Source organism: Lygodium microphyllum, chromosome 7 (assembly GCF_053477565.2).
Source record: "Lygodium microphyllum isolate KBCC chromosome 7, Lygodium_microphyllum_v1.1.10, whole genome shotgun sequence".
In the NCBI taxonomy this organism is placed as follows: Eukaryota; Viridiplantae; Streptophyta; class Polypodiopsida; order Schizaeales; family Lygodiaceae; genus Lygodium; species Lygodium microphyllum.
The window spans coordinates 117,450,383-117,460,625 of record NC_141141.1 but is presented as its reverse complement, the minus strand read 5'-3'; positions in this window follow the sequence as shown (position 1 = coordinate 117,460,625).

The window sequence follows — 10,243 nt, the reverse complement described above, 5'->3', positions numbered from 1 at the left end:
TTTGTACTTCAAAGTAGATAAAGGAAACAGGTTCAAGGAGCAACTACCCCCATGCATAGTGCAAGTAATCATCCAAGGAGCTAAAAGCATAGTAGAAAAATGGGCAAGGCAATATGGTATAGAAGCCTTTAAGGAATCTTGTAAGGCCACAAGAAGCAAAAGCATATACGTTACCATGAAACCCAAAAAGCCTAGCCAAGACAACGAGAATGGAGATACCCCATCCTAGAAAATGACAAGATAGCTTGGCAGGCCTTTGTCTACTCAAGCAACATCACAAAGGTGAACCCATTCCATGGCCCTGACCCTCGTCGACACAACAAAGAATACAAGGAGAACATGGTAGCTATGAATTTTCCCAAATTCCCAATGTAGTAAGAGCCCATGACAAGAAAAATAACTACCCTTCCATCCCCTTGACCTCATCCCATCTTTTACCGTTCTTGTGAGAAGATTCACTAACTATCCAAATCCTTCTTTTGTCATCACTTGCAACTATCTTTTCCTTCTCGTTACATTACTCCCACAACCAATCACACCATATAAGGAGTGACTTCCACCACTATTTTTTAATGTGAATACAAGGATTGTATTGAGCTACTAGCAGATATGGTGGATAGTTGGTTTGCACTGCGTACACATCCCTTCTACTCTAAGTTGCACTTGCAGCTACAAAATTCATTAAGAAAACGTGGTCAATATGGGATGTCTTCACAACATGCACTCAGGGCCAGTTCTTGAGTAGCATGACTACTTGTCAAAATTATTCACCCAAAAAACAAAAAAGGAAAAGAAAAAGAAAAAGAAAAGAAGCACAGTGACATGCTCGTGGAACCTAGGGGTCCACCCCCTAGCCCATGTCACCACACTATAGTCCCAGGGTACATTAAGGGCATGACAACTCGAGCATGCTTCATAGAGATGTTACCCTGAGTGTCACATTGCACCCAACCCTACACCAACTGGGTGCTCAAGAGTGGGGCAACATTCTAAGTATACTCAAAACTTGACCCATCTTCCAATTGCACAGCAAGTGCACTCCACATGACACTGGACAACTAGACACGCCCCTTAGGGAGCACACAACAATATGGCATGTACATAGAGCACTTAAAGTTCCCTCAACAATCAATGGCTTGCATTTTCTTCTTCCTATGAACTCCTCCACCAATGACAATCACCACCCTCCTTGTCTTCTTACCCAACTTCCACCATCACCATCCAAGCACTTCCTTCACCAGGATTGTTGCATCGATCATCCTAGCACACTCTACCAACTTTATTCTACTCTGAATGGAGTGAGTGCTATGGGACTGGCACCCTACTAGGAGAGGCACAAATGTTAGCCGATTGAAGAAACAAGACTTGAAAAGAAAGAAGAATATGAGAGCCACAAATATTTTTGAAATTACTAGGCCTTGAGAAAGAAATCAATATTGTAAATGAGGACCGGGATCCCTCCCATGAAAATTGTAATTAAATCCAGTAGCACTTAGCACAAGAACATGGAATTGAGTGCATGCTTAGAGGGAAGATCGGTCTTTGTTCCAAAAAGTGGACTAGATGTCCAAGGGGATGGGAAAACTCTAACCCTTAAAAGTTATATAAAATGAATGAAAGAGAATGGAAAAGGCTACTCATGTGTGTGCTCATTTCTTATTCTCACTTTCTTGTTTTGCATTGAGAGTGTGCGAGTGAGAGTTTGAGAGAGTGTGTGAGAGAGAGTGAGGGACCAATGGTCAAGCTCCCATCTCTTCTCTTGAGTGCTCCCTCATGCCTATCCTCATCCTCCCTCTTTGCATGTGAAGACTATAGAGGGTGTGAGGAGAGAGTAGGAACATGCATGAATCATGGAGCCTTCTAAGAACTACATTCATTCTTGAAGAAGGGCCAAGGGAGCTCACTAGGATGGTTTTAGATTTCTTGCAATATGTGAGAGACTAGGTGAGAGCTAGCCAAATGGATTTCATGCATTAAAACTCTTGAAACAATAGGAGTGTATCCAACAGTCCCAAGATGTTGAGCGCATGTCATCCAATAATGACCATGGCTAGTATCACCATATGAATGTCCATAGAGGAGGCCCTAGACGTAGATGTACATTGTTAGGTATACTTATTATATTACCTTTGGTACATTGTCAAGTATACTTACTATGTTACCTTCAACTTCATTTGGGCATGGTTTTGGCGCTAATCAATCATGATTTCCCTCTCTCCTCACATGATAGTTTAGGATCTCTTCTTTTTCTTTCAATAGCATAGGATAGATTCCACACTTGCATCACCTATGTTAGGTTCATTTTTGTCTACGTCAAGCATAATAGGTTTAGGATCTTGTGTTTCAGCTCCTGGCTTATTTTGATTTTTAGTCCTATATGTTAGTTATCTTGATGTGCCCGTAAAATTTATACATGGAGGTGACGTCTCATCCCAAGGAGTAATGCACCTATTGCAGCCAATTAGAAGAGTTTGTGGGTGTGCGATGGATGGAGTGCCTGAGCCAATACACCAGTTGGAAGGCACAACTTAGTCTACACCCTCGATACCAAAGGAGACAATCAGCCTTTCAAACCTTCCTCCAAACTTGGAGCCTTAGATGGAGGCAATGATCGATGCATTGATGCCCATGCATGTTGAGTCATCTGATCCGCTGAGAGAGAAAGCGTCCATCATGTGCATGCCACTTTGCACCCTAGTACTTGGCAATGCCACAAAAACACACATAGTACCTCACATTTACTCACAAGTGAGCACACTTGCCCATTATGGGATGGTTGTGTTGGGTATCCCACTCACTCCCCTTGGATCTCTACCCATACCTTCTCAAATGCAATTATATTCATGCTCTACTTATGATGCCCTTTCACTCATCCCATGGGCCACTCCAAAGTAGGGATACCCATCCTCTACTTATCATGCACCTATCCATCCTCCATGGGCTTCTCATATGGTCACCATACCAATGCCTAGTCATCCCAAATGCAAATATGTGAGCCAATGTGACCACTTCCCTGATGTCTTATTTGGCACTTTTGGAAAATTCCTCTAATATACTCTAGTCCCCCACCCTACCCTCCCTACTCACATTTGGAAAATTCCTCTAATGTACTCTAGTCCCCCACCCTACCCTCCCTACTCACATTGGTTCACATATGTGAGCCAATGTGACCACTTCCTCAATGCCTTATGGGCACTTTAGGGCAATTCCTCTAGTGTACTCTAGTCCCTCACCCTACCCTCCCTACTCACCATTCAACATCACATTCCCATTTCGATGACCAAGAGTGCTTTTAGTAGTAAGACTCATTTTAATGGGTGGAAGTTTGTGGCATGGGTAGTTCTAAGCTGTGGATTGAAGAAGCATTCTCATTCTCTTGGTTGATCACGTTGTAGCAAATGATGGGATCACGTTGTTATGGGTAGTTTTGAGGTGTGTCATATAAGAAAGAGAAGGTTATAAGATAGCAGGAGTTGGATTAGCATGTGGGGTGTGATTGCCTCAATTGCATGATTGTAGAAAATTATCCAAAGGATACTAAAGTCTTGACTAGGACAAGAGCCAAAGTAAAGAAAAAGATAGACTAGGATCTACAAGAGAAGCCTAGAGAAAAGGCTCTAAGAGAAGTGCAAAGATAGCAAAGAAAAAGAGAAGTAAACTAGGCCCCCCAAACCCGCTAAAGGAAATGCGAGAGAATCAAGAATTTGACAAAAAAGTAGCAAGCTGTGTAGCAATAGAGTGGCTCGAAAGAAAGTTTTGATTCATATGAGCATTATCAAGGCTCCCTTACAACTAGCTCTTGAGAAAATTCTTGATTTGTTTCTAGGTTTTAAGGAGAAGCAATTATCAAATATTATGGCAAATCAAGGGAGAGTTTGGCAAGTTGGTATGACAAATAACTTGAACAAAGTAAGTGATGCCTGCAAAGTAGATATGGATGCATTGAAATCTAATACAAATGCATGCATAGGAGCTAAGGATATGGAGATTGTTGAGTTAAAAAGGCACTTAGAGGCATGTAAGAAAGAATTAGTGACACACAAGTCAATGATGGATGCACAAACAACAATGCCAATTGCATCGGAATTAAAGAAAGAGGTGGAAAGGTTAAAAAAGGACATGCACACATGGGTGAATGTGGTAGAGCTCAGAGCTCAGAAGAATGTAGAAAATGTCGAGCATACAATGAAAGAAAGTACACAATGGATTGAGGTAGTCAAAAGAAACAAAGGGATGCCTTAGAACAAAGTAGAAATGATGAATGCAACACTAGAAGAGGAAGCAAAAAGGAAACTATGTGCATTATGTGTTTGTGTAGTGGGGTGGGTTGAAAAAGGAACCCCCCTAGAGGATGTTAAAACACTTTGTGCTAAGATGGGTACAAATAAGACATGCATTACGGATGCTTAGAGGGTGGGTGATCCAAGTGACAAAAGAGGTCAGATCCTAATGCTAAAATTTGAGGACATGGATAATAAGAGGGCCTTCCTCTCAAAAAGAAAGGCTTTGAAAGGCAAAAAGGTTTATCTCGATGAGGATCTCACACCCACATAGTTAGAGCATAGAAGGGCTAGAATGCCAACAGTGTTGGAGCCACGTAAAGAAGGCAAGTATGATGTGTATAGAGATGGCAAAGTAATCATAGTAGAACAAAGGTCACAATGATGGTACACAAACTATGAGACGTTAAGGATGTCCCTTTGGAATTGTAATCGTTCAATGAGACTCAATGCAAGTTATTTTGAGGATTTTTTTTGTGGGATAGTCACAGCTATGTATATAGGGACATATCAATGTATAAGTTCTAGATTACCATATGTTGTGGGATACAAATGGAAGAGTGTTTACAGCCTGCCTCAGCCTTGTAGGCTAGGGGGAACCTGAGGGTTGGGTGGGGTGGCTATTGTTTATCATGAGAGCCTCCAAGTCATGATTCATGTGGTGTCATGAGATGTGTAGGCTAGATATATGTGGGTAAGGCTAAGGATAGGATGCTCGAGGGATCTATATGTTGCAAATGTTACTTCCCACCTGCCTATTCAATATTTGCCCCTAGGAGGAGGGATCACCATTTGAAGTACTACATGAGGACATTATGAGGAACGCAAGTATTGGGGACATACTACTGATGGGAGACTTTAATGCTTGAATAGGAAGTGAGTAGTTTGCCTTTTATGATACTGAACATGAGATGTTTAAGGAGTTGGCATTGACATCTCAAGATAAGAAGATGACAGCATTTGGATCATCACATTTGCTAGCATTAGGAAGTGCTCACAAATTAGTTATATTTAATGGCTTATCAAGATGGCCAAGAGTGGATGTTTTCACTTGTTAGAACAACAAAAAAGGAGCTGTCATTAGGAAGTGCTCACAAAGTAGCTATATTCAATGGCTTATCAAGATGGTCAAGAGCGGATGTTTTCACTTGTTGAAATAGCAAAAAGGGAGCTACCATTAGGAATGCTCACAAATTAGCTACATTCAACGCCTTATCGAGATGGCCGAGAGAGCGGATGTTTTCACTTGTTGGAACAGCAAAAAGGGAGACAACATTGTGGTCTATGTAATGGGCTTGCCAATGTTAATTCTAGAAATTAAGCATTTTGAGATATTTGACAAGTAGATCAGCCGACCATGCAATCCTAAAATTCACCCTAACACGTGGTCAAATACAGGAAACATGCACATAGGTACACACATTCTCCCACTAAGAGTTTCTAGAGCAAACTTTGCATATACATAGTGATACAATACGAGATGGCTTTAGCTAGACCAACATGAACCATTGGAGGGTGTCACTAAATCTCTAGAGAAGGCTTTACATACATCAAAACTACAAAGGCATTCCCATGTAAGATGGGCTCTACTGCACCACACAAATGCACTGCCCCCAATATGCTTAGTATGATGATGAGTTTAGATAGACTAGGACACAAATACAAAGGGATGTTACATGAGGGACATGCACACACTAGAAGAGGGATTATCTAGCCAAACTAGAGTCTGAGATGTATCAGCTCTTTTTGGGAAGGGATAGCAAGAAGGCATGGAGACAATTTCATGGTAAACAACCCCCAATTCAGTTGACATCACCTACAGTATGGCATGAATATGCTAGTGCACTATATGATGTTCCATCACAAGAGGAGATTCCCTATCCATCAAACTCTAGGTCAACACAATGTGGATTCTTTACGAAAAAAATGGTAAGGTATGCCATTTGAAGGTTAAAGAATGGGAGAGCACATGATCAAGATAGCCTTGTGGCAGAACATTTTGCACATGCATATTATGCATTGTCCCCTATCTCATCAAATATCTTCAATAGAGTTGTATGTGAGGGGTTTCCAGCAAGTTGGTGTGACCACACAATAGTGCTTATTTTTAAGAGCAGAGATCCATTGGTCGCTAAAAACTACCACAATATTATGATTGGCCATGTGGAGCATGAGTTGAGTTGGTGGGCTGAAACAAAGTGGATACGATCTGTAGGACAAGCTGGCTTTCACCAATGATACAATACATTAGACCATATATTCATGCTAAGGGAGGGACGGTCACGAAGGCAAAAAATCTACTATTGGTTTGTGGATTTCCACAAAGCTTTTGGTACAATACCACATGCAAGACTCATGTAGAGGAGGTTACAAACCATTGGGATCCTAGAGGATATTCAATGGTGTATTTATACATTGTATGAGACAGTAGCAGGTAGAGTACGAGTACCTAGAGGCACAACAGACTTAGTATCTAGCATGGTTGGTGTAAAGCAAGGCTGTCTACTCTCTCCTTTGCTATTTGGATTGTTCATTGAGGAGATTTTAGATTACAAACAAAGATGGGGTGGTATGGGAGCCAACTTGGCTAGGGTATTGATACCAATTTTGTTATATGTAGATGATATTGTGCTCATCTCAAATTCACCTGAGGAGCTACACTAACATCTCTATGCATGCCATGTGTTTGTGAAGAGAAAGGCCTCAAGGTTAATCTTGGAAAGACTAAAATTATGCTCTTTAACACCTTGATAGCTTGAGTGACATGCTCAGAGCATCACTTTATGTATGACGGTCAGTCTCTGGAAATGATTAGACAATATGTATACCTTGGGGTCACTTTCAAAGGGCCACAGTTTTCATGGAAGGAGACTTCAAAGGCTAGGCTTTCATGGGCATATGTAGCTTTGGGCACTCTAGCACAACAGTGTGCACACATACAGTTCTAGGAGCCCCATACCAAATTGTGGCTCTTTGACACTTTAGCTATGCCCATACTACTCTATGGAGTAGCCATTTGGGGCCCAAGCCTTTATCATACTAGAGGTGTGCCTCTCATGGAATGTAATGGACCTAAAGCACAAAATTATGATGGTTGGGAACATATGGAGAGACCACTGGTCATGACGATAGCACATATGATAAGGGCAAAAGCCTCAGTACCACAAGAGATCATCTTAGCAAAGTTGGGTGCAACACCCATGGTAGTGGAGGCACTATTCTAGGAAATCACCTTCCTCCAAAGGATATGGTAGATACCTAAAGATCAATACCCTAGGCTAGCTCTGGAGTCTTCAAGAAACTTGCAAAAAAGGGAGATAGACAATGTTGGTATGCACATATGAACATGTGGTTGTAGACATATTCCCACCGTTCAATTATAGTGTTGATTGTCCCACTTTGAGTCATAGCCATTCAGAGTTGAATAGAGTGATTAGAGTAGACATCACTAAAGTGTAGACAAAGAGGACTTGGTCCAAGCCCCCTCTCCCATTAGGCACAAAGATGGCACAATACCAGTGTCACTTCTTGCAACTTTCCCATGATGGTTTCATAGTGAGGCCGAGATATAAGGATGCTCAACTTTTTCATGGGCTTCAAGTTGCTATTGGTAGATCTGCACCTCATCACATCAGCTGATGATTGAGACATGTCAATGGATCCATGTTCTAGTAAATGAGAGGATGTGCTAGCTTTGTTGATGAGATCCAGAGAGATGGAGGAACACTACATTTCTAGATGCATTGTATACTATGATATCTAAGGCCGCTACCATTGCCTCTTTAAGGAAAGCTTTAGACCATTGAGACGAGTGATGGATTATGAGGACCAGGGATGTATGGGCCTTTACTTATTGGAGCTCCAATGACGCAGGGCAGCATTGTTACATGATTGGAGGCAACTCCAACCACATCCACCCCTCCAGAGAGCAATTACAGAATTTTTCTCTATAGTTGACCCCATAACCACGGCCACCTTAGACACTACATCTCCTATTGACAGAAACCATTGAGGGACATCATCAAGTGGCATCCCAATAGAGAAAGCTACAATGTTTTTTTAGTTTTTTAGTTTTTTAGTTTTCTATATTTTTCTTTGTCCATTTCAATTTATCATGTAGACTTAGACATTAATTTTTTCTTCTCCAATCAGAGATGATGATACCAATTGTATCAATTACGGTCTCATAGGCCATTCCGGCCTTCTAGAGATGTTAATAAATCTCTCTCTCTCTCTCTCTCTCTCTCTCTCTCTCTCTCTCTCTCTCTCTCTCTCTCTCTCTCTCTCTCTCTCTCTCTCTCTCTCTCTCTCTCTCTCTCTCTCTCTCTCTCTCTCTCTCTCTCTCTCTCTCTCTCTCTCTCTCTCTCTCTCTCTCTCTCTCTCTCATTTTCTCAAAGGTGAGAACACCAATGTGATAGCCATTCCCTCCACAACCAACCACTTGTGGTATTCTCCTCTATCTACAAATGTATACATCAATGTAACCACTATTCACTCACATTTTGTCTTAGGTTGAAAGATACACAAAGACATGGAGTCTCCACCCCACATACACATATGTATATACACAAAAAAGGGAGGGATATTTGAGAAGGTTAGAGATACCTTTGAGAGATGGAATCTATCCTCGGATTGATCATGATCCATAACTTGTAAAAGGGAAGATGTAATGATAGAGCATCCACACATGACTTCAGAGAGAAGGCCATTGTTAACAATATGTTATGTTTGTTTTGTATGCAGTGCTTTTTGACATGTACAAATGTACATACCATGTGACCAAAAGGTTGTGCACATTCTCTACGTATGTTGTTCAATCATTGCCTATTGATCCATATTTTTTGTTAAAGAAGTTCAACTTTTGCATTTAGAAAATTGTATTGATTTGTATGGAATGAAACTCCCTGAGATATCATACACGTTAATTGTATGATAAATGGGTTTTGTGCTTTATGGAATGAGAAAAAACAATGGTTCAATCATTGCCTACTTGTATGTAATGTGTATTGAAGAAGTTAAGTATTTGAATCTAAGAGAGAACATTTTTTTTGTATATAACATAGCTTCATGAGTAACCATACACATGAATTGTACAGCACATTGATTTACATTTTTTGGAATAATGAAAATAGGATACAGTTCAATGCACGAACAAATTAAAAGAAATTTTACATAGATATTTGAAATAAAATGTACCCATTGATGACTAAGTACATTTATTCATTAATTACAAGACAACTCCTCAAAAGCTTGTTTTAAAAAAGCTAAATTTATATCAACATGAGCTTTACAACACCACTTGCATATACACAAATGTCTAAATACACAATTGGAATTTGCATTTTTGACTTTGTGGCTTTTTAATATGATGACCAAGATTCTAAAACATTCCTTCATTAGGAAAATAGAAAGAAGAATGATTATCCACAATAATGGTTAAACACATATCTTACATGCAAGCATTCCATGGATGCAAGGGCAATAAATTAGTCCTTGTCAAAAATGGCTCTCCCCCTACATTAAATAGGTTATGGGATGACTATTTCTCATGTTTTGGATTTGGCATCCTCTTCAAATAGAACTAGAGATACAAAATGTTGAAACGTCTAAGCTTCTTATCACTGTGGTATGAAATTTCAAATATCATCATGCCTTCTTACCCATCTCTTTATGCTCCCATATTCTACTCTTGACCTTCTTAGTGAGGATTTGGCCCATTGATCACTCAAGTCTTCTTCTAACAATTCTATATCAACTATATGTTAGCTTGTGTATGTTTTGTGCATCTAGCATATGTTTCTTGAACCTGAAATTGTTGGCATGAGTACCGCCTTTAGTGTCACTTGTGTTTTCTTTGAACCTTTGTTAGAACTTTGGTGGGCTCAAACTTTATTTGCCAGTGCATGCTAGGCCAAATCCCAAGGCTTGGTTTGATTCCAAGCAAGGATAAATACTATTGGTAA